The following is a 26,655-nucleotide window of genomic DNA, read 5'->3' on the forward strand; positions in this document are numbered from 1 at the left end:
CTCCTCCCACTTCTCCTCTAATCTCCCTTTCCTTCCTGTTTCTCCCTTTTCCTGTCTTCTCCACCACATCCCTTCACTTTCTCTCCTTTCCTTTCTCTCCTTCCTTCCCTACCCCCCACTTTTTTTTTTTTTTTTTTTTTTTTTTTTTTTTTTTTTAATGTGTGTAGTGACTGGTTTTGTTTTTCTTTGGCTGATAACATTCTTTCTTTTGCAAATCAGATATTTCAACCCATGTTGGACTGGTAGAAACAGTAACAACTCCACAAACAAATTCTCAATTTCTTGAACAGCACATGAAATGACATTACATGAAGCCAAGCACAAAGCATTGCACTTGAGTCAGGGCAATCTCAAACACATGTAGAGACTGGGAGAAGAAACTGAGAGCAGCATTGTGGAGAAGGACTTGAGGGTCCTTGTGAGCAAAAAATTGAACATAAGTCGACTGTATCCGGGACTGCTACTTCAAAACAGTGGTGTCCAGCAAGGCAAGGGAAGTGGTTTCCCCATCTACTCTGCCTTCATAAGGCCCAACGTAGAGTTCTGCATCCAGGCCTGGGAATCCCAGAGCAAGAAAGAAATGGAGCTATCAGAGTGGATCCAGAGGAGGACGATGAAGATTATCAGAGGGTTGGAACACTTCTTCTATGAAGAAAGGATAAGGAAGATGAGCTCATTCAGCTCAGACAAGAAAAGTTTCTGGGGAGACCTCATTGCAGTCTTCTAGTACTTAAAGGGAGCTTATAAATAGGAGAGAGACAGATTTTTTTTTTTATTATTATTTTATTATTTATTTATTTATTTATTTATTTTTTTATACAGTTCTGGTGGAACAACATGGAATGGATTTAAACTAAAAGAAGGGAGATTTAGATCAAAGTTTTGTGGAATTTTTTACTCAAAATGCATTGAAGCATTGAAACAGGTTGCTCTGAGAAGCTATGGATTCCTCATCCCTGAAAGGGGGATGAAAGGGTTCAAGGTTGGATTGAATGGAGTCTAGGCATTTTGAGTGGCAACTCTGCCCACAGCAGATGATTGGAACTAGATTATGGTAAAAAGACATTCACTAATTTAAATAGTTTTCAGTTCTGGTAGTAACGAATGTTGTGATGACTTCATCTTTCGTAAGTCAGAAAACTGAAAAATAATTTTAAGCTATTCTATCAAAAATAAGTACTAGTTGTTTTCTCAGCAGTTCCCTCTAATGCTGTTTATGCCAGTCTTTGGAATATGACATTCCTTTATTGGCTTTTTTCTTTTGAATAAAACTGCAAATCATTGTTTTGTTTTGGGAGCTCACTGGTGTTTAAAACAAACTCCTTATGTCTTACATGTAACAATTGTACTCATAAGTACAGTAGTAGGCAATAAATAAGAAAGATTCAAAATTCTGTAGCCAGGTTGTAGCAGAACAACAACAAAAAGAGTCTGCTGCATTCTTTTAAGGAAACAAAAAGCATAATTGGAAAAAAACATTTTTACGTTCTCTTACATTAGATGGGACCACAGAGTGAAACATTTTCTGATGAATTACTTCTCTAATCTGTAGAGGAAAAACAGCTACTGGCAAATTAAAGAGTCCTGGAACTGAGCCATGAGAACTAAATGGCTAAAAATGAAAACAGGCAAACATTTGAAGAGTATTCTATAGAACACAGATATTTCAAAACCTCCCCCTTTTCCATGGCTAATTCATTGTCATGGAAACTGAATTTATCAAAATGTTCTTGTTCACTCCTAGTGACCCAGTGAGTCGACTTGCAGAGATGGTGAAAGGTAACGCAAGCTGAAGCAATTTTTACAAATGATATGCAGCAGTTCATAAATCGATAAATTTTGAATGGTACCATTGTGTTTCCCGGATAGTTTCCCTTAGTCTCAAATGACTCTTTTTGTCTGCAAGCTAGAGGTGTCTGAAACCCTTACTAATAAGTTGGCATGGGAGGAATGTCTGAATTCAGCTCCTTTCTTACCCTCTGCTCTCCTTTAATTTGTTTTTCTTCTTACCCTGTGAGTGTATGCTAAAATCATGTTATTTATGTCTTTTATTTACTTCATGCATTCTCCACAGCATGTTCTTTTGCTGATCTGTAGCCCTAGGAAGCAAAAATCCTTCATCGCCTCATCACAAATGTCTTTCCTTATCTGTTACTGAAGGTAGGTGTTGACTATCAAGTGTAATACACAGTGACTACTGTATGAAGCCAGCTTTGCCAAAACTGAAATAACCCTGGAACCCCAGATGCTTTCATTCTGTCTCAGAACATAGGGCTGCATGTATTTCTTCCTTGCATAGGAAAACTGTCCTGTAATTATTTTGAAGGGTTTTTTTCAGTTTCCATGTCACTGCCAAATTCTGTCAAGGTTGATTTTTACTTTATGTTAGCAATTAGTGACTTGTTGCTATGGAAACCACACTTCACATGATTCTTAAACTTAAATGGCTGAATGTGATCATACAGCAGCCCTTCCTTCTTCAGCCTCAGTAGTTAAAGTCTTGCTTTTGTCTGTGTGCATCATCTTGATCACAGAATCACATAAAATATCTATAAACACACACACACAAAAAAAACAAAAACAGCAGAAAACTACATCAATGAAAATTGAGTATTCAATAATTCATTCTTTAATTAAAGCTCTTCCCTTTCCTATTGCTGTAACCTTTCAAGTGCTAAGGCAGACATAAGAGCTAATTATTTGTATGAAATATCTTTTCTAATTAGCAGTTTGTGAGACAATAATAAATAAAAAAAATGGGGATTTCAAATACATTTGCTTTTCATGTTTAATGCAAAAAATGATAACAAGAACAGTTCTGTTTGGGATAAGTTTGTGCTTAAGGTTATAGATGCTAAGCATTTATGTGCAAAGAAGGAGCTGCAGTCAATTTAGCTTTTTGTGGGTAAACAAATGAAATTACTCAGGACATAGAAGTCAAAGAATTAAACACAGTATACTGTGAATAATAGTCATGTTTTAATTTAGTCATCAAGTAAGTATGTTTGCCTCTGTGAATCAAAATCTTAAAACTTAAATCCAGAGGTTACATTTTTCAATAGGAAATATCCTGAAGGATTAGAAGACTGTATTCTTTTATGTGAGTGCTGTCTTAATTGTTTAGAAATATTTCAGATAGTGCTGCATTATTAGGATCTGTTTCTGTTTTATATTGGTGTAATGGTAGTGGCAGGGTAAGATAAAGTAACCTAGATATATATATGCATGTGATGTCTCCTGTTCCAGAATACGATTAATTCTTTGGGTTTGCTTAATCCACCTCTAAATGATCTTATTTCTTCTAGCATGCATGTGAACATGCATATCTGGATGTTTATACTTATGTACACATATAGATGTGTGGTATGTGTATGCTCATTTTTCTACATACACTTCACTAGAGAAAGGCTTCTACATGCCAGAGGAATGCAGATGTAACTACAGTGCTTTAAATTCACACTTACAATTTAATTGTCTGCCTAAATTGTTAATGTAGTTGCACATTCATGTTTCTCTCTCTGTCTGACTCTTGAGAAATGTTGAATGACCTGAAATCAATAAGACTTTGAGGTACTTACACCTCGTAGGAGATAATGAAAGCAAACTTTGGCTATGTGAAATCATACCCATCACTCTAAGGACATGTGTACATACATACTCAACGAAGATACATTGGTGAGCAGCCCAAAGGAAAGAGATCTGAGGGTTCTGTTTGATCTTAAATTGAACAAGATCCAGCATTGTGTCCTGGCACTCAGTAGGGCCAACTGTGCCCTGGGGTGCACCAGGCCCAGCATTGCCAGCAGGTGAGGGAAGGAATTGTCCTGCTCTGCTCCGTGCTGTGCAGCCTCACCTCAAGAACTGTAAGCAGGTCTGGTACCACAATATAATAAGGATATAAAATGACTAGAACACATCCAAAAGAAGGCTACGAAGATGGTGAAGAGGCTGGAGGGTCAGACATATGAGGAGTAGTTCTGGTCAGTTTGTTTGCTCAGTCCAGAGCAGAGCAGCTGAGGGGAGGCTTGCTGGTGACTGCAGCTCCTCACATGGAGTGGAGGGGCAGTGCTGAGCTCTGCTTGATGGGGACAGCAACAGGACATGGGGAATGGCATGGGGCTGTGTCAGGAGGGGGTTGAGTGGGGGTTTGGGAAAGGTTCTACACCACAGGGTGGTGGGCATGGAACAGGCTGCCCAGGGCAGTGGGCGCAGCACCAAGATGCTGTAGTCCATGTTTAGACAATGCTCTTGAACAGAATTTGTATTTTGGGTTGTCCTGTGTGAAGCCAAAAGTTGGATTCAGTGATCATTCAAACTCAGGAAATTCTACGATTTTATGAATATATGGTAGACACACTGATGTCTGCAGACCTTGTTTTAGTTCTAATTATACTTCTCAAAAATTTGTTCTGAATAGTAGAACTAAACTGAAAAATGGGTTAATGTGTCTTTCATAGAGAACTGGAGTTCAAAGGCACAATAAGACAAATCCTTCCCTCAGGTAACACAGCTGAATTCGATGTTATTTTCTTCTATCTCTTTCCACTTATTGGAGACTCATTAATTGGACTCATTAACTTTACACAGTAAAGAGGGCTGTTTGCTTTCAATGATACAAAAGCAAATATGATGTGATTTCAGTAAGCAGATACTGTGTTCATTAATTGCCTACAAAGAAACAGTTTAGAGTTATTTTAGAGGAAAATATCCACTTATTTATTCAATATGCTATATTAACACCAAACATTTGATCATATCTTTTATGAGAACAAAAAATTGAGGTTATGGGTCAATTTTCCCTAGTATTTTTGTATTTGTAGTAGTACTTCTGTGTGAAATAAGTTAACCTGTTTATGAAAATTAATATATTAACTACACGTTTTTATTAAGCATGAATAATATACATAAACAATATAATAATCAATAATAATAATATATATATGTCAACTATATAAGAGGTATTTTTTCACTATTTGCCCTATATTTCTCTGGTAACCTAAGTATTGGTAAATTGAAGCAATTATTCAGAAAATCATGGCAATGCAAGGCTAGAATTTGCCTTGTATTTTGGTATTCTGAATTCCAATTTATTAGACTAAGAATTTGGACTGAAAGTAATAATAATTCTAACTTATTGTGTCAGGTTAGTCTTGTTTTCTATTTCTTTCAAATTACTTTAGATTTATATCTTCAGTGATATATCCTCCTAAAGTTTCTTAAGAGTACTGTCTAAAATTGTATGTCTAAAATTGTATGTATCAATAACTGCAGTAGCCATGTAACAGCTACAACAAAAATAAAATCTCTCTTGAACATTTTCAGTACGTGTGGGCATATTTTTTGTCACTTTAAAGAGCTGTGTTAAATTAACATTTCTTATCCATTGTACCCTGGATTTGTTTTCATAGATATGTGAAATTTAATCTTTTACTTAATTAAAAATGCAGAGAATTGAAAGGATCAACTTACTAATTCAAGTTTATGACGAAATGAATCATTTGACCTTGCACACATGTTTCCCAGAACTACTGCTATTATTTCAGCAATATTAAAGGATAAATTATGAAAATGAAAATGCAAACTAGTATTCTTCAATATACACAATTAAGCAAACAAATATTCCTTAGAATCAGACGTAAATGTAATTTCAAGATAAGAAGCTATAAACCAGCTGATTTATTCACTGTGTGTGATTTCTTCAGAGTATTATTTCACTCTCATAATCTGTTTAACATTTCTGTACTTGGAAAGACAATAGAATATGACAGGTTCTTTGACAGTTTGTTAACACAAATTAACCTCATTTATGGGAAAAGTGGCTGTGTGTGAACATTTAGTTTTCAGTGCTTTGTAAGAGAGTTTTAAATTACTGTCTTTCTGAAAGGGTCTGCTTCCTAATGTTTCAGCATTCTGCTGAGTAATAACACCGTATAGAACATTTCTTATGGTAAACTTGTGTGTGGATGACCTTATATGCAAAGGAAAATAAGGAAAAGAGATGTACTAGACATACTTTTTATAGGTCATCAGTATTTTTACTGTTGCACCTGTGAAATGTTGTTTTACATAAAATTTTATTGAAGTAGAAAGGAGGGGTTTATTTACTTATTTACTCTTTAATTCATGATGAAATTATTCAAACCAAGTTTAATAATAAATATTTCACAAAAATATTTATTACACAGAAATGCTACTAGCCCAAGGAAAACACATAAGATTATATTTGTTTCTTTATTTCTGTCCAGTCTCGCAAATGATTGTCATCAAAGAAAAAGTAATGATAGCATTGTCATATTCTTATCAATGTGTCTAGTACTTATTATCATGTTGACTGTGGCTTTGAATTCTACTGTTATTAACTGATACTAAAAAATACTAAAAAAATGTTGCCTCATAAAACTGTAAAGCAGAAGACTTCGTTATCATTAGTCTTTAATAAATAACAGTTAAATTGTTCCATGGAATTCATGATGCTGAAGAAATACGAAAGTAGGTTCATTCAGGGATGCAAATAGCTTATTCTAATCTGAATTCTAGAATGAAAAAGCAATATCTTTAATGAGAAATATTTATTTTGTGGACTTAATGCATATGTACATAAACTGACATATTCTTTACCACCCTAATCCTGGACTGAAATTTTCACTTCAGGCTACCCTTCCTGAAAGTCTGTACCATCAGTTGTATTTGTTCTGGCTGACCTATATTTATGATGCTGAAACCTTTAATGTATAATCATATCATCATGTTTTCTGTACATGTCACATATTGGAAATGAACTATTTCAGGTGAATTTCAAAGCATTAAAGTATGTTTATGGATTATCTATTGCACTGTTGATGTATATTTAGATCCCTTTGTTGCTGTAGGACCAATTGTGTGCAGGTTTCAGAGGGAGCCTTTGAAATCTCTAAATATAGATTAAAAGAGTTTCTCTAAACCTAAAATGTCATGACATTATCATCCAGTATCTCGGGATGTTCCAAAGTTAGAAACTGGGAAACTGATCCTTTCCAGTAGCATAAAGCTCTAACTTCTAGCTTTACAAGTCTTCAAACAAATGGACTTAGCTTCTGACATTTTATTTTATAAGAAGTGATTTTAGTGCTGTCCCTCCTGTACACAAGGAAGTAGTTTTCTGGGAAAAAAAACAAACAAACAAACAAACAAACAAACAAAAACCCAACAAAACAAAAACGAGCAAACAAAAACTTTATTTGAAAAGAAAAAGAAGAAATGCCTCTGTGTTACTTTTAATTTAAAATAAATAAATAATCCCTAATTGTTATCTACAAGTGTCATATAGATTAGATTTTTATAGCAGCTTGACCTAAATCATAAAAGCTGAACTAATTTATAGCAAAGTTGTACAATTTACTATATAATTCACAGTATATTTATGGACAGTGGTCGTACTTAGGTAATTTTCAGTGAAAGTAAATCTTGAAGATGAATATATATATATCTATATATGAACAGAGGAAGGTTGTTTATTTGTTGCCATCAAGAAGAAAGTTCTTTCAAAGGGAAAAATACACACATAGTGTGTTCTTAGCTTTTCTTTGACCCAGTACTCATCAGTGGAGATTGTCTAATCTGGATGCTTGTTTGTGAGGCCAAACTTGCAGTTAAATGCAGACATGAATATGAAAAGAAATACAAGATTTCTGTTCTCTTCTACAAAGCTTTTTTTTTTTTTTTTTTTTTTTTTTTTTTTTTTTTTTTTTTGTTGAGCTGGATGACAAATCAGTGTCTGAAGTTGTATGTCACGGTCAGACTATTTTTCCATTTAGGGCCTATTGCGCACTGACTGAAAAATGGTAGAGTTGTTCAGCTCCATTTACTGAATAACCTGGAGGTCCTTAGGGGAGAAGGGGAAAAATCTACTATGTCTTAGAGACTGTTGGATTTAATCTGAATTCCTGGCATGCAAGAAGCGTATTCCTATTACTTGCAAAACTTATCTTAATCTTGGCTTTGACTAGTATGATGGGAATAACAGATATCTCCCCAGAGCAACATTTTGCAATATAGAAGAAGTAATATGTAGTAATCTGTATGTTTGCATGATAAATTATAGAGATGTTTCTGAGCTGGATCAGCAGTTCTCCTTGATATTTTAAAGGCAGGTTTATAGAAGATAATTTGTTTTCTTAACCTTAAATTCAAGAATTCAGATTTATCTGCCTAAGTAGTTTGGAAAGCCCTTGTTTCCAAATGTGAATTTTTGCACCATGCTGAAAGTCAAATCTTGGATATGGAAAGAATTGATACAACCAAATTCTATAGTTTGTATTAAAACATTCTGCACAAAATAACTATAAATAATTTTTATAGAAATTTATCCACCAAACTGCATTTTTGTTTACACTAGTTTTAGTGTTCCCTACATATTCCTTCTCAGAAATATATGTATAAATACATACATAATATATATACAATATACATATTACATATATATATAAGAATAATAAGATAATATTATACATATATAATATAGTAATAATAACATAAAATATAAGATATACTATACATTAACGGTATAGATACATTATTGATTCCTCTAATGCACAATCGTTTCCACAAATTTTATTCTCTTCTACAGCCATAATTTTATATAGGAAAACAGGACTTTTAAACATTTTATGGCCTAAATACTCTTTTAAGTCATATCTGAATTATTGACAATAAAGATGATCAGTACTAGCACTGATAACTGAGGAAGGACCAACAGTTACACTGTGTAAAAACTGAAATAGTTAGAGCTGAAAAAAGCTGAGTCTTTATAACAAGTGCTTACAAGATAGTGAAGGCATGCCTTTTTCAATGTAACTCAGGTATCAGTTGAACTGCTTTATTTTCCTTTCACATTTTCTCTTCTTTTTGTCCTTCCTTATTTCATACTGTTTGTTCTCTAAATGTGAGATTCTAAGTCAGTTATTCTTAGTCATCTAGAGGACTCTTAAGATAAGAACTGATAAAACTGCATAGATGCTTTTCCTCTATCTTTTCCTTTTCTCTAACAGATGTTGACCATAATCTGAAGTGAATTTTATCCCTAAAGTATCTTTATACAGCAGTTCTAGAGTAACCTTCAGATACTGAGTTCATTATTAACAATTATAAACTGTACTTTCACATAATCTATCATGTTTTATCACGAAGAATCCCCATTATTCTTTCTAGCCAATTCAATAGCTCTGACAGTGCCGTAGTGGTGGTGATGTGTGTTTGTATGTAATTGGGGCATTGCAACATCCTTCACTGATATTTCTGTTCCTGAGAGGCCTTACATAGAGAAAAAATTGATCAAATGGTCTCCTACAGGGGTGCCATTGCTGCAGGCAGGTTATTTAGGGTGGCCAACCAAAAACAAAATTGAGGAAAATAAAATAATAATAATAAAAAAAGACTGACTGGTAGCTAGAGGCAGAAACAAACAAACAAACAGTCAGTCCATTCCTCTGTTATAGCTGTGCTTCAAGCATCAGTGCTTATAAGAAGCTTCAAAGTGGCCCTAGGATGAAGCTTTGTAATTGGAGGCATACAAAGCACAGATGTTGCTTTTATTAAATATCAACAGAATTTAACAGTGCCAACAGTCCAGTGCTGAAGAAGGAAGGATGGGTAGGAAATTCCTTCCCTGGGCTAATTTCATGCTTACAGTCCTTCAGACTGACTTATAAGATCTGTCATTATACTCTGCCTCCCTGGCAAAGACAGGCTATCTAAAATACCTGGATAGCTTTATGCATTTGAGTCATGTATAAATAATCTTTTACTTATGAGATGCTGTAGGCTATGATGCCTGGCTCCCAGCTGCTGTTAATGAAGGCTGCAATTCCCTTGTATTCCCATATGATATCTGTCAGCTCTGCGTACACATCTTGGCTTCCTTGGAACATCTCAAAAGTCATTAGATACTGATGTTCAAGCAACTGAATACTTCCCAAAATATTAAATGGGCTTTGTAAATAGACAAAAGCATATTCCAGAGATGTGGTGATGTGGCTAACACTGCAGCAAAATGTTCTGTTCTCCCCTTCTGAAATGAAGATTTGTAGAAAAGGAAAATATTGGGTCAAATTTCTCTTATCAATGGCCTCTTTTTTTTTTTTTTTTTTTTTTTTTTTTTTTTTAACACTAAAAATGAAATGTTAATTTGATTACAAAAAAGGGATTCTTAGATCATGGTAGTTAGGTATAGCAAGAATGGCTTTTTCCAGCTGGAGAATGGATGTTCAAGCTATTATTCTTGGGCATATTTACTGCAGCTTTTTTGACTTCTGTGAGTTCTACCCAGAGAGCTGAAACAGAGTTTGAAAATATGTGTATTATTAAAACTCATATGCCCTTCACTTTTATAGTACCATTCAAAATGGAACCAGCTAGAATTATTTCAAAGTATCAGCCTAGTTTTTTTAAGCAACTGTACTGTTCAGAATATTTGAATAGTGTTGCAGATAAAGTATAGTACAGTATAGTATAGCAAAATAGTATAGTGTAGTATAATAGCATGCAGATTTTTGTTTAAGACCATGCAGGAAGGAATGTTATATAAAGCTCATTTACTCTCTGTAATGAAGGAAATCCCAACTGACAATTGGGAAATACCCAATTGACAATATAGTTATTTTCAACTTTATCAGTGCACCTGAACAGTCCTTTGTTTCTTCAGATTGGTCATATACAAACTGCCTTTATACTTAGGAATACGACCCTGAAATGTTTATTCAGAAGTCTCTATTCAAAGGCAATTGTGAGGCTGAAAGTTGTTCAGTGCTGACAGTATCCTTCATCCCTCCTTCACCTTCCCTCTAATTCCCCATACTGCTATGGGAAAGACTAACTATATATATAATCCCAGGAGAGTTGCTTTTCTTTGCAAAGTTTATGCCAAAAGACAGAGTTATTTTTGGCAGAAGTTCTTGTTTATGAGATCTACAGATCATAAAGTATCTTGCAAAATTAATTAATTTTTTAATAATTATTTTAAAGCTAAATTCTTCAGACTAAATGACTTAGAGCTTTAAGATATACAACCTTTTTTTAGCCTGAGTTGGGAAATTCATTTCATGAATTCCCAGTTTAAGACTAAATATGTTACCAAAACTGTGACTGTGAGTCAAGGCATACAATTATTATTTTTTTTTTATTTTATTTTTTTTTTTTACCTTTTCCCCTCCCCTCTTTTTCTTCATGACAATCATGACAATAGAGTTTCTTCTTTGTCTATCACAAGGTGTGCCTAACTAACTTAAGATTCGATAAACATATTTTATTTGGACAGATGAAAAACCAGTCAAGCACCGTTTGAAGAAACTGGTCACCAGGGCTAAGAATGATGCCACATATTCAGTTTTCTCCCACGTGCCTATTCTACCTGAAACAGAGCAGGAAGATGTATAAATATAAACTTTATTTGGGATTATGAAAAGCAATTAAAAAAAGAAAGCCTACCTTCAATTTGAATGAGTGTATATAGTTTCAACACTTTTTAAATATTAGTTAATTAAATTATTAATCTAATAGAAGATCTGTGCTATGTGATGTTGGCAATGTTAAGTCACAGATGTTGCTGAAGAGTAAGTGGCAATATAATGCTTTATTCTTTTTATCTATTAATTTGTGAAGTTTATTTTTGAGTCTAGTACATTACTCATATTTGAATTCTAGATCTCCTTTTACTATGCAATTTCTCCCTTCTATTTAAAGCACCACTAATTCACCTCAGTGCAGCAATAATGAATAACTGGGAAGGAGTTTGGAAGGAGAGTGAGGGAAAGAGAGCTATTGAAGTAAATGAAGCATTGCCCATGACTGCTGCACACACCAGTGCTGTTCCTGTACTAACATCATTTTCCCTTTTCTGAGCATTAGAAAGATAACTCATTTCCCAGAGCATTCCATGCTCAAGGGCAATAGTTACCTTCACCACAGAGAGAATTAGCACTGGCTGGTGTAAGTTTGGAAATATGTAGCTATTACTTGCAGCAGAAACTCAGCTCTCTGAATCCCTTAATAAAGAATGACAAAGAGATAAGTTCAGAGATGGTGGCCCAGAGCTGCTTGGTTCACTGCTCTATGCTGCTAATTCACAGAAACTCCATGAAGGCTATCTTTCCTTTTCTTTTTTCTTTTTCCGCCTCCTTCTCATGTGCCTTTATGATCCAATCAAATTAGCATCTCAGCTGTATTTCCTCCTTTGTCCTTTGCACTGTTTTTAGTTACAATGGAATTTAGTACATTTTTTTTCACCTATCATAATGTACAGACTGAAAATGTTTAAATGAACTACATTATAATGTTGCCTTGCATGAGCATGCGCTCTTCCTTGTTTTTCTCGGAAGTTTCTAGGATATTTGCCTTTGATTTGTTTTATTGGTCTCCCTATAAGTCACAATTAAAATTTGTTTCTTCTCTGAAAGAGGAGTCAGGCACTGGAATGGATGCCCAGGGAAATAGCTGAGTCACTGTCCCTGGAGATGTTAAGAAAAGGACAGATAAACAAGTTAGAGTGAGCAATACTGGTGGTAGGTGGATGATTGGAATAGATGATCTGAGAGGTCTTTTCCAACCTTAACATTTCTATGATTCTGTCTTTGGTCTCAAGTAGATGAAACTGAGTCTGGAAAATATCATTAAGGCATATACTTAACTCATCATACCTTAATCATAACATTTAGTGAAAGATTATATATAACAGTTCTTATTGCTAAAATATTTATCTATAAAAGGCTAAAATGAGGATCATTTACAGTGAGAAAGAGCCAGTCAAGACCCTTTGTCAAGCTTTACAGTGCTTTTTGCTAATTTTTTTTTTAATTTAATTTAATTTAATTTAATTTAATTTAATTTAATTTTTTTGCTAATTTTTTTTGCTAATTTTTCACTGTGGAAAATTAGGCAAATTGGAAATAAATAAATAAATAAATAAATAAATATATTTCACATGATTACAAAACCAGCGGCACTGGGACAGGTAGCCTAGATGCCCTGTCCCTGAAGACTTACTTCCAAGGTGAAGCTGGATCAGGCTGTGGGCTACCTGATCTAGCTATGCATGTCTCTGTTCATTGCAGGAGAACTGGACTGGGTGACCTTCCCTTCCAACCCTAAGTGTTCTGTGATTCTATAAATCACTTTAACAGAGCAGGGTTGGTTACAGCAAGATGCTCAGGCCCATTTCCAGTCAGGTTTTGAATATGAATAGGGAGACTCCACAGTCTCTGCAGGCAATCCAATCCATTCCAACCTTAAACAACCCTCACAGTAAAAATAAAATAAAATCACAAAATAAAAAGAAATCTTATGTTTAAATGTTTAAATGGATTATTAGTAGTAGTAGTAGTATTATTGTTATTATTATTTTGCATTTTGTCCTATCATTGGACACCAATAGGAAGAGCCTGGGCTCCATTTTCTTGTGTCCTTCCTTGAGATATTTATGCTTATTGATATAACCCCTTTGATCCTTCTCTTCTACAGGCTGAACAATCCCAAATCTCAGCCTTTTCTCATGTAAAAGAACCTCCAATCCTTTAAACATTTCCGTGGCTCTTTGCTGGACTTACTTTGGGACATCCATGTCTCCTTTGCATTGGAAAGCTTGGGACTGTATCTAGCATTAAAGACGTCTTGTAAAAATTGAGTATTGTGGGAAAGGATCACCTCCTTTGACCTTCTGACAGCACCTGTCCTTTTGTAGCACAGGAAGTTGTCAGCCTTTGCTGCAAGGTCAGCATATCACCAACATATCACCAGTGACTAGACTCCAGATGGATTTCATGTCATTGGACACTACACTCAGAATCCAGTAGTTCAGCCAATTTTCAATCCATAAAGTTGTCCACTGATGCTATTCATAGACAGTCTTGAGATTCTTACTAAAATCTAAATAAACAAAAGACACTCATCTCCCCCCTTTCAATGAATCAGTTGTTTTGTTATGGAAGGCTATGAGGTTCATGAGGCATGACTTCCACTTTCTAAATGCATGCTGACTATTCCATTTATCTTCTTTCTCTTTATGAGTTTGGAAAGGTTTCTAGGTTTATTAATTCCACCAGCTTCCCAAGAATTTAGGTGAGGCTAACTGAATTGTAGTTGTCTGGATGTTGCTTCTTGTCTTCACTGATGTGAGATTTGTTTTTACAGAATCACGGTATGTATAAGAGAAAGGGGCTTCTGGAGGACACCTGTTCTAAACCTCCTAGCTCAAGGAGGATAAGTTGACCAGGTTGTCCTTTAATCACAAGGACCTTCCAAAGACAATTGAGAGTGGCTTCACTTCCCACGATCCCACACAACACTTGTAGGTATATCTTATCAGCCCCCAGGGACCTGTGTATGTATGTCCAGCTTGTTAGCTTGTTTAAATGTTCTCTTACCTGATTCTCCTCCATTGTGGGTAGATATTTGTTGTCCCATACATTTGCACTGGTCTCAGGGATCTGCAGTCTCTTGTAAGATTGTAGCCCTGCAACTGCGCACAGACCTCTAATTCGTCTTGGCTTTTTTGTTTTGTTGGTTGGTTACTTGCTTTTTTGTTTGTTTCTTTTTCCCATGTTTCAGGCCTGGGTGTAGAACCCCTAGCAGAAGGGCTCCCTGTCTTGCTGATTTCTCAGAAAAAGTATAAAAGCTTCCATCTTGCACTCCTGTATTTCCTTATTTGTCTGACTATGCTTAACTTTGGCTTCATTCAGTTCAGAACTGCTGATTATAAGGTCTCTCCTGTATACATGATCTTTCATTCTTTGTTACCATCTTAATCTACCACATCATCACATGATTGTTGGCTAGTACCTCCTTTCTCTGTCATTCTTAATTCAAAAATCTCCTCACAAGGGTGTCAGGCCAGTAGGTGAAGATGCTCCTTCCACACACAGTCACACGGATCTCACTTCTTCCTAGCAAGCTGTGATCTGCAAAAACGATTTAATGTGAGCAAAATCTAAATTTCTGCTGCTAGATGTCTTAGTTTCTGTCTTCCACGCTCACTCCCAGTGCAGCTGCACCAAGCAGTCACACTCAGTAGGGTCTCACACTTTCTTGTAATATCATTGGTGCTAATTTGGAAGTATGGGGTGATGGTATGAGATCTTATTAGCTACTCTACGATGTCCCAGATCCAAGTATCTGGCAAAAAGCAAATCTCCCAGGGTAGCAAGCCAGATGAGTATTTGTTCCCTATGGTAGAAGGTCTCCCATCATTCACACCTTCCTCCTTATGCTGCTGTGCTATTCAAGCTTACCTAACACAGAGACTTGGATGGACACAATACCTTATCTTCTACCAGGTCACTGATCCTATTCACTAGTTGCAGATTTACTGATAGAGCAAGGGTCGTCCATTTGGTGCCAGAAATCAAGAGCTTCTAGCTTTTGCCATCTTCTGAGTCTCCAATTCCCAACTCAGCAAGCACAGGCTCTTCTTGCTCTGCTTTCAGAACAGATAGGATCTCGGACTGGCTATTGTATACTACAGGTTATCAGAGAAGATACAGCCAAACTCTTTCTCATCATCTCTGACTCAGTGCAGTCTGTTGATCTTCCACAGCTTCCTTCTTTGGTGGCACAGATTCTTATCAGTATTCATGTCCTGCAGGCAAGTAGCCCATCATTTCTGGCCCCAGAATCAGCTGGAGACTGCAAACATCTGTGCAGCCACGGTAGTTACTTCAATGGATGCTGGGGACTGATATGTCACCACTAATATTGAGCAGATATATGCTGTCCTCAGCAGTTTCTTGTTCCCTCCTGTACAAACTGCTGTCTGTATGAAATACATGCTGGGCATGGATTTCATGACAGGACCTCCCTAGCACTTGCTGAAATGATGTTGGCACTTTCTAACCAGGAGTCAGTTTGAACAAATGCTCAGCATACACTTTCACCAAGTTTCTGGAGAAACTGCAGAAACTGGAGAAATCTTTGAGGAAGGGTCTGAAATTAATACTGTGAACAGCAACAATAGTCACCTACTTATAGTTCAAAATTGATTAAAATACAACAACATGGTGTGAGAGTACTTGTGATATCCACCCATGACAGAGTAATAGAAATATAAAAGAGAAAAAATATAGTGCTGACCACTAAGAATTTTTACTGCTCCAGCAGGGCCAATAGCATTGCTATAGCATTGCTAATCAAAAGTGGTCAGGACATGGTGTAAAACCACTGATATTTACAATGCTTTCAACTTTTGTTTTGCTTTTGAAATCTTTCTGTCTTTTTATTTTCTATCATTTACTCTCTTACATGATAGTAACCTTCAAAAAATCATTTATAAAAACTAGGAAGATTTTCAATCTTGTTAAATAATGCTAATTTGGTCTTCTCTCTTACACTAATGCTTTGCCAGCATTTTAATGTTTGTAGAGCAAATGAATAATTTCTAAACAGTGCCAAAGGGGCATTGTGTTAATTCTTTGAGAGAGAAAAGCCTGACAATTTTAGTATGCCTTAAGCATGATTGGTTTATGATAAGGTCTTTGTAGAAGTGCAATAAAGATGATGGCTTAGTTAAAATACTATCAATATACTTGGCTAGGAAATGAAAACTCCAGTGTTCCATGCATTATTTTCAAATAATCAAATCTTTCTATTCTCCCTTTAAGATTTTCAGTATGCACATGCCATATCTTTTGTGATTGTTTTGTTTTTCATATCAGTGTGCATGAACATAGAAATACTGCTGGGATTAAGAATCAGTCCTTTCTGAAAGAGGAGAGGATGAACTAATATTAGGATGAGCAAATACCATTGCATTTGTATTTTCAAATTCAAGTGCAAATACAAATGTCCATGCTCATACAGAATGTGCAAAACAGTGTTCTGTAAAAGTGTTCCTGCTTTGTAAATGGAGTCAATAATATACAGAAGGTGATATAGATTATTAAATAAATAGCCAGATATGAGTAAATTAAAATACTTTTTCCAGCTTTTGTGATCCATCACATATTCTTTACCTACTAGTTTCAGCCAAAGGTGCTAAAGGCATGAGACACTAATATAAAGCAGGCAGTTCATAGTTTGCTTTCCAGGGTCTGCTTTTGACTGCAATAGTTTATGTAGGTAGTAGGTGCAGAGGGAACAAAAGGATTTATTTCACTGTCCAGGAAAGATGAGTTCAATTATCTTTTTGTGGATCACTCATCACATGTGTAAAATATGAGTGTAAAGTAATTTGATCAAAGCTGAGCAGCAGCATACCAGCATCATCATAACTGGAGCTTTAGATAAAGCAGTATGTTATACATCACCATTTTTTCTTCGCGATAAAACCTAATGGAATGTCATAGCTTTATATCCCTGCCGATAAGGCCTTGTAGGCAGTCTGTATGACAGTGCACATTTTAAGTGTGCTGACCATTCTAGCCTGAGCATTATATGCATTTATACATATAAAATGAATATTAAATGGAAGGACATGTTTGTCCAGCCAGAACTAGCAAGGTTCTACACTATCCTCAAACTGGCATGGGGCCTAGCATTACCATTTTTCTAGAGAAATGTTGTCCCCTTTTCTAGCCTTACTCTAGAAGTCTGAGCCTTCAGCTTAGTCAGTGACATTATCTAGCAGTCACAGTTGATGGTTTATTTATTTGGGTTCCAAGAAACACAGAAGGATTTTTTCTGTCCTATCCCAAAATACAGTGCACTTCAATTTACCCTCTGAGGCTTGTTTCTTGAATGTTTTGTTTGATGGAGAATTCACCTCACCACTCCATGGACTGTTACATTTTGTCTCTGGCATATAGTGGTGACACCACTCACTGCTCTGGTAATTAGGAAATTCAAGAAACTGCTACCTTCAGCCTCACACTTTCAATACCTAAAGGGGAGCTACAGGAAAGAAGGAAGCAGACTCTTTATCAGTCTGTTGCAGTAGGACAAGGGGAAGTGGTTTCAAGCTTAAAGAGGGTAGATTTAGGTAGGGTATAAGGAAAAATTCTTTTATAGTGAGAGTGATGAGGCACTGGAACTGGTTGCTCAGAGAGGTGGTGAAAGCCCTGTCACTGGAGATATTCAAGAAAAGGCTGAATAAAGGCCTTGGCAAACTGATCTAGCTGTTAATGTCCCTGTTAATTGCAGGGGAATTAGATGAGATGATCTTTAAAGGTTCCCTCCAACTCTGAAGACTCTGTGATTCCATTCTTATAAAACGTATTAAAAATGAAATGCTTTTTAAGAACCTACATGTATATATATATACATGAAGAATGCAAGAACAGTTAGGTCCATTTTGCATACACGAAAAAACGATCAGAGGATCAATGGGACTTGCCTAAGTTTGTTCATGGAATTATAATGATCCAAATTCACTGAATTTTGTGTGAAAAATATAACTTGATTCTTATCACTGTTGTGGAATCACTAAGCAACCTCTGGAGATAACGTAAGCTACAGCAAGCTGCTAAAGAACTTCAAGATTATAGAGTCATATGATCATATAGGTTGGAAGAAACTTGTAAAATTCAAGTCCAGTCATCTACCTATCACTACATGTCCACTGTTAAAACATGCCCCTTGGACAGATATTCACATATTTCTTAAACGCTTCCAGGTGTGGTGACTCCCGCTTCATCAGCAGCCTGTTCCAATGCCTAGCCACTCTTTCAGTGAAGAAATTCTTCCTGATATCAAATCTAAACTTCTTCTGAAGTTCTTGAGACTGTTTTCTCACATCCTAATACTTGTCACATGAGAAAAGACAGCAAAATCCTCATTGCTGCAACCCCATTGTAGATCACTGAGAGAGCAGTGAGGTCTCACCTCAGCCTCCTTTTCTCCAGACTAAATAGCCTGAGTTCCCTTCCACTCCCCATATATCTTGTGTTTTTGTACCCTCACCAGCATTTTTGCTCTTCTCTGCACATGCTTGAGCAACTTTCTATCTTTTTTTTCTACATGGAATTCAAAGGATTAGATGTTACCCTTAGCAGTAATTTGAGCTATGCCTCCACTTCTTTCTTGTTGCAGCTAGTTAGAGATAGTTTTAATATTTCTTCTCTGTTTGTCATCTAGGATAGCTCAATGAGCACAATGTAACAATCAATTAAAAGTAAGTAGGTATTTTTGACAGCTTAAAAGAGTCCCAAAGAGGATGACAGGAAAATGGTAAAAGACAATAAATAATTTATAGCTGGAGAAAATTAATCAAGAACTCCCAATTCCCTCTGTCCCCACATGCAGGTGCTCAATTACAGTACCTCTAAGAAGAGGCAGGAGACCAATAACCAAACATCTGTGACATAAATGAATTTAACTATTAGGAAAGAAAGTATTGAAACATATAAACACATTGAAGTAACCAAACCAAATTACAATACAGTGTACATTTGCTTTGTATAATGCCTTTCATTATATCATTTCCCTGAACTCTTCACATAATTAAATACAAACGCAATAGAGTATAAATGAAATTCAGAAGCAGTAGAGAGATTTTCTAATGGATGAAGAGTATTCACTTGTAAACTAATACAGAGAAGTAAAAATAATAATAATTATAATAAAAAATAATAGAAAAACAGAGATAGTGTAATCCAGAAAAATTAGTAAGTTAGTGCTTAGTAAGTTAGGACTTTGCATTGAACAATTAAAATGGATGTCTGTTATTGCATTCACCTCAATGGAAGCTGTTTAACAACAAAGTGTAACAAGAGTTTGCAAAAGGCATTTATGGAGTAGGGTAAAGACAAAGAAAATGACAGTTAATGGTCAGAAGAGGAAGGAAGAGGAATGAATAGATATATAATGTCCCCAAAGAATTTTGGAAACAGTTGCCTGTCTCATTACTGATTTTCTTCACTTTGATGGCTGCGTAATGCAGATGAAATAAGTGAATTGAAATAACAGACCTATCCCAGTTTAAATCACAGAAGGGACACAACAGTGCAGCTCAAAGTGGTTCCTAAAATAACTGCCGATTCATATACATGTAGGAATTGTCCTTTCTATTCTGATTATACTTCAGCTGTTTTATAAAGCAGTAGTGCATGAAGCCACCTGGAACATTTCTTGTGACTTTTGAGACTTCCAGGGTGAATTCTGCACATTGCTCATCCGGTCCCTTCAATGTTACAACATAGTGTGTCAGCTACTAGTTCTATTCAAAACCTTTTTTATTTGACTCCTAACAAACCATTTAGGTAATATTTATGTTTACTCACTTATTTTGATTTTTCTTTGATGAACTGACTAATCAATAACGTAATCATACTTACAGATTTTATAAATCTTGTCATCCTATAGAGCTACATATATATATGCAACAAATTAGATTCAAACCTGATTTCTTAATACCTTACTGTATTTATGGATGATGTCCTTTGTGATTCCACACAATGTGATTTGGGGCAGGTTCTCTAAAAAATATTCATGTGACTCAGTGATCTGCCATGTTTACTTTGCATTGGCATTTCTCTGCCTCAAATACCTTTATCCATTCTTCTATTATATTTATTTATTTATGTCAGTAACTATGTAGATGTCGAAAATACACTTTTATGGTGAAATATTAATTTTTTTTTTTCTAAGGATCTCAGAATGTATCAACCTTCTCTTTTCTCATTACATCTTTTAAAACTATTATTTTCCTTTTATGTAAAATGAGACTTTAGTCTTTGCCATCAGAACCTTACCATTGTTGTACGGATGTAGCCATGAGATTTTTTCTACAAAATCCTGTTCACGAATCTCACTAACAGACTCATATAGAAAAAGAATATGACCTGTAGCTGATGAGGGTACAGGGACTGATTTCTTATTGCTTGAAACCAATATTACTCAATTAAAAAAATACAGAAAGTAGATAAACTGCTATTAGAACAGGTTATGTTTGAGAGATATGGGTAACCATCCAAGATACAATTCAGTAGTACACAGGTCTTCTACACTTAAATTCAAACCCTAGACAATTAATAGAAATATATTTTGTAATGCAGTTTTGCTAATTTTGTCACTAGTTTCTACAGATATTTTAAAAATATCTTTTACTTATAAATAGAATTTAAATATTGTCTGTCTTCATATCTCCTGAATTTATTTCTTTTCTGGGTAATGTGTTGCTATTTTCCTTCAGAACATGGATCGACACATATTGCATTTATTTATTGCATTTATATTATTATTATTATATAATGCAATTATATTTTAAAATTTCATCAACCTTCCTGTAGCTCTCTGTAAATTGGCTTTATATTGAAAAGTATGTTGTCTGACAACTAACTTTGCATTACTGAGTAAACAATAAATCAATTTTGCTAATTTCACCACATGGTAAAAATAAAAAGCATCTTCTAATTCTTGCCACCTTTTAATTATTTTCACTCTGAATTAGGGTTTCTCAGAAAAGTTGTATAGGGGTAGATTTAACTGTGAGCAAGTCACCAAAGAGCTTATCAGATCACAGAATCACAGAATTGTAGGGGTTGGAAGGGACCTCTAGAGATCATTGAGTCCAACCCCCCTGCCAAAGCAGGCTCCCTACACCACATCGCACAGGTAGGCGTCCAGGCGGGTCTTGAATATCTCCAGAGAAGGAGACTCCACCACCTCCCTGGGCAGCCTGTTCCAGTGCTCCGTCACCCTCACTGTAAAGAAGTTCTTGTGCACATTCGTGCGGAACTTCCTATGCTGAAGTTTCAGCCCATTTCCCCTAGTCCTGTGCCCACGCACTACTGAAAACAGACCAGCCTATGGCTCCCACACCTCAGGTATTTATAAACCTGGATCAAGTCCCCTCTCAGCCTTCTTTTCTCAAGGCTAAACAGACCCAGTTCCCTAAGTCTCTCCTCGTAGGGGAGATGCTCCAGGCCCTTCACCATCTTTGTGGCCCTCCACTGGACCTCCACTGGATCCCTGTCTTTTTTGTACTGGGGAGCCCAGAACTGGACACAATATTCCAGATGAGGCCTCACCAGGGCAGAGTAGAGGGGGAGGATCACCTCCCTCGACCTTCTGGCCACGCTCTTTTTAATGCACCCCAGTATGCCATTGAATCTACAGATTCTTTAGTAGACCTTATCACTGTGAAACCCTGGAAGACCAGAGAGTGAGACCAAGAGCAAGCAGTGTCTGTTTGCATCTAAGGGTAGATAGGAGGTTCCATTGATATGCACTGTTAATCCTGTTACTCTTAAGAAACCTTTCATTCTTTATCACTTTTGTTTGGGAGAAGTTGGGACCAATTAACTGATTAAAGGAACTGTTTGAGGAACAGGAATGTTTTGCTTGTAAGTGAATGGTATATAAGATGTATGTTGAACACAATAAAGACACACTATTCTGATGCTACAAGAAACTAAGAGAGTTCTCTAACTCGACTGAGCACCGACAAGTTGAAAGGATCTCTAGCAGCCATTTGGCCCAACTCCTTGGTCAAAAAGCACCACCAAGAGCAGGTAAAACAGGACCATGTCCAGGTGGCTCTCAAAGATCTCTAATGATACTCCACAATCCTCTGAGCAACTGTGTCAGTGCTTGGTCACTCTCAGAACAAAGCAGTGTTTTTTGGTGTTCAGAAGGAACCTCCTGTGTTTTACTCTGTGCCCACTGCCTCTAATCCTGTCCTTGGGCACCACTGATTAGAGACAGATTCTGTCTTCTTTGCATCCTCCTTTCAGGTGCTTGTATGTACAGACAAGATATCCCCCGATCCTGCTTTTCTCCAGGCTGACCAGTTCCAGCTCCCTAAGTTTTTCCTCATAGGAGGAATGCTTCAGCCCCTTGTTTGTTTTTGTGACCCTACTTTGAGCTCTTTCCATGATATCCATATCTCTGTTGTACTGCAGAGCCCAGGACTGGACACAGCACTTGAGCTGTAACATTACTAGTAGAGGGGATTCACTGGTTCATGGGCTGGTTCAACCCAGTTCCGTGACTAGCAGGGCAGAGGAATTCATGAATCCGTGCCTCCAGAAAGGAGAAACAGGGGGACCCTGAAATAATTAAAAACAGCAGCAACAATCTGAGGAGAAACAAACTGATTTACTAAATATAGTATCAGAATGCAACACACTATAATACAATATAATTAGATTCGAAGCTGATAAATCAAATATAAAGAGAGAAAGAGCGTCCAAAAACTGAAAGGCCTAATGCTGAGGTGATGTGTGCAGTTTGGGATGAGCAGCAGGGAGAAGAGCCAAAAAAGGGCAAAGAGAGCATCAGGTGACCTACCAAGTTCTTATATCTGTTCACCCTGAGCAGAAATAATAACAGAACAGTGAACAGTCTTCTGGGAAATGTACTTCTTCTCTTCTGGACAGGTGCCTGGAACTGGAGCATTAACTCTTTAACTCCCAGTGCACTACATGATGTTATGATGTGGAAGACCGATAACCAAAAATATATACAAACAAACCATAATTACCAACATTAAACACATGTACACACATAGACATGAAATTGCTGACTGCACTCTCTTAACATCAAATTCCCTTGTGGTACATATTGAACATTCCCATCTTTCTGCATCACCCGCCAAGTGCACCCAGGTCCCTGGGCAAAAACAGTTCCACAAAGAGTTTTGCCCTTCCCAGAAGCTGGAAAGACCCAAACTGCTTTTTCCAACATTCTCTTGTACTATGTGGATAGTATGTAGGGAGCTGGCAGGACCATTGCAATTGATAGATTCTTGAATGCTGACCAACCAGGTGGCTTCTGCCAAATGCTTCTCCCAGTGCTTAAATGTTCCACCACCCATTGCTTTCAATATAGTTTTTAACAACCCATTGTAGCTTTTAATTTTAGTAGAAGCTTGTGCATGATAGGGGATATGACAAATCCCTTCAGTGCCATGATCTCTGGTCCACATATTCACAAGAGAATTTCTAAAATGAGTTGCCACAGGACTTGTTTCTCAAGACCTAATATGGTGTTTTGGGCAGTAGCATGGGGTACTACAAATGTTTCAAGCCACCCAGTGGTTGCCTCCAGCACAATAAGCACACAAAGCTTACCATTGTGAGATCCTGGCAAGGTGATACAATCTGCCTGCCGTGCCTCCCCATATTTATACTTTTGCCACCACCCTTCCCCACAGAGAGGTTTCATCCTCTTGGATTGTTTAATTGTGGCTCATGTTTCACAGTCATGAATAACCTGTGCAATAGTGTCCATAGTTAAGTCCACCCCTCGGTCTCTAGCCCATTTATAAATTGCATCTCTTCCTTGATGACCTGAAGTCTCATGGACCCACTGAGCTAGAAATAATTTACTCTTATATTACCAGTCCAAGTCTATTTTAGCAACCTTAATTCTGGCAGCTTGACCTTACTTGATGGTTGTTTTGTTATTCTTCAGTAGTTTGACTCCTAGGCACATGAGCATCTACACAATGCACTTTTACAACCATATTCTTTATTTATTTGAGCAGCAATATCTTTCCACAGTTCAGCAGCCCAAATAGGTTTATCTTTTCTTTACCAGCTGTTTTGTTCCCACTGTTGTAATCACCTCCATATTTGCCACTATCCACTAGTCAGTGTAAAGGTAAAGCATTGACTACCTCCCCCATTCAACAGCATCCAAGGGGAAGGATCACCTCTTTTAACCTCCTGGCAAAACTTTGCCTAATTAAGGCAACAATACAAAATGGAAAGAAGATGGATGGCTCTCTTGGTCAGGTACTGCGGGTCTCCACTGAATAGAATGTGAGAAATCATGCCAGATTCTTCTTCCAGAATGGGCTATGGGGAAAAATAAATGGTATGAAATAGATGATGTGCACAATGTCCTGTGAATTTAGATAATGACTACCTCTTTTGAAAGTGTGATTCATAATATCCAGATTTTGCATGTGAAATTATTAAATTGCATTTTGACTCATCTGCTTTATATAATGTGTTTTTGAACTGATTTAAGAAACAGGTTTTTTTTCTGTGAGCTTTTCTGCCACTTCTTCAAATTTTCTCATCCACTAATAAATTTCAAAGCTTGATCTAATGTGCATGATTTAACAATATGAATACATACTTATGATTTTCCAGTTAACATTCAAGAATCAATACCAATTGTAATTTGATCCGTTTTGAAACTTCTAGGTGTCCCAAGCCTAGTTTTAACATCATCATTAAAGGGTACTAGTTTTCTTTCTTTGATGAATAATCTTTGTATACATATATATATTTTCGCTCTACAGTCAGATAGGCCATATTATAGTAACTTCTTTTGTACTTTCTTTAAGAAGATTATAAAAGTGCTGCGATAGGACACCAAGCAGCAATGGCTATAGAGTGGAACTGCTCCATTCTTTCTTTAGAGATGGCACAATTAAAAACACCAAAACCAATCTTTATATCTTTGAGTCATTGAAGCTGCGTTGTCACAACTGTAACAAAAACACAATCAAGCAAAAACACAATCTAGGAAAAATGTTTGTCTTGCTTTTCACAATGCCAGTTTTAAAATGAATAATTTCAATATGCTCTAGATCACTTTCATTCGTGTCTGCAATGGGAAGATTCTTTATTTCTCTCAAAAGAAGCTGCTTGGCTTCATTTGTATTTAAAGTTCCCAATTTTGTGTGTTTTTCTCTGCCTGCTCTACTGTGTTGCTTGGATATTTCTTCCAGTAGAGCTTGCACAGTTGCTTCTGAGAAAAGGCCAGGTCTTCTGGGGCAGGAGTCCATCTGGTCCAGAGTAAAACTAGCATAACCAAGCGTAAGGGGAACTTCCTCCTTTAGCCCTAGCTACTTCAATTATTTACAAATATAATTTGTATACAATTTGATACATACAAATATCACATAGTAGGCTGTAACAAATGAATGACATTGCAATTTTTGTTAGAACAGTTCACACTTACCTACAAATCAGTTATTTTTCATTTGCATTACTTCTGATCATTTGTGATCACTGTGTGTTTAGGGCATAAATTTGTTCTATGATATAAAATACAAATATACGTAGCCAGAAAATAATGGAGAAATTGTCTTACAATTTAATTTGTGAAAGATAGCTGTTTTTTTCTTTTCTTCTAAAAATGTGGAAATAAAAAATTTCTTAAAACCAAGATTTTGAAAAAAAAGAAGAGAATTCTACTGTATATTTTTTCTTCTGTATAAGCCACTTTTTCCTGTATATAGAAACATTTTCATTTGTTATCCCAAATTATTTTAATTGCATCTCCACTGTAGCAATAACCCCTATAAGCTATACCAATATTATATGTAAATGACAAGAATCTATAGAGTGATCCAATCCTTTCAAAGCGAATAGCTTTTTAAAGAACACAGTTCTTCCACTTTCCTATGTAAGAAAATTAAATCTGTGTTTTTAAAATATCTTCATGTCTCTCTAAAATGGTAGTTTTTAAAACTGCATTGTCTTAAGAAGAAAACAGTAATCAGGACAACATATTTTGAATGGTATAATCAAGACAAAATATCTTGAACGTAGCATCTACATATAGTTTGTGTTGCAAGAGTTGGAATAAAGTGCTCTGCTGTTTGAACTTTCCCAGTGAAAGAAGGGTATTTAGTGTTCACTGCACCCCAACAAATCTTCATATGCTTATTTCTGCTTGCTTTTATATGCTGTCTCCAGCAGCAGTACCAAGAGCAGCTGAATGCTATTTACAGGCTTCTCATCTGACTACTTCTCCCAGAGCTTCTTCCTTCCTACCACCAACTTCAGTGTACCTTGGCTT

This window comes from Excalfactoria chinensis, chromosome 1 (genome assembly GCF_039878825.1).
Source record: "Excalfactoria chinensis isolate bCotChi1 chromosome 1, bCotChi1.hap2, whole genome shotgun sequence".
Lineage (NCBI taxonomy): Eukaryota > Metazoa > Chordata > Aves > Galliformes > Phasianidae > Excalfactoria > Excalfactoria chinensis.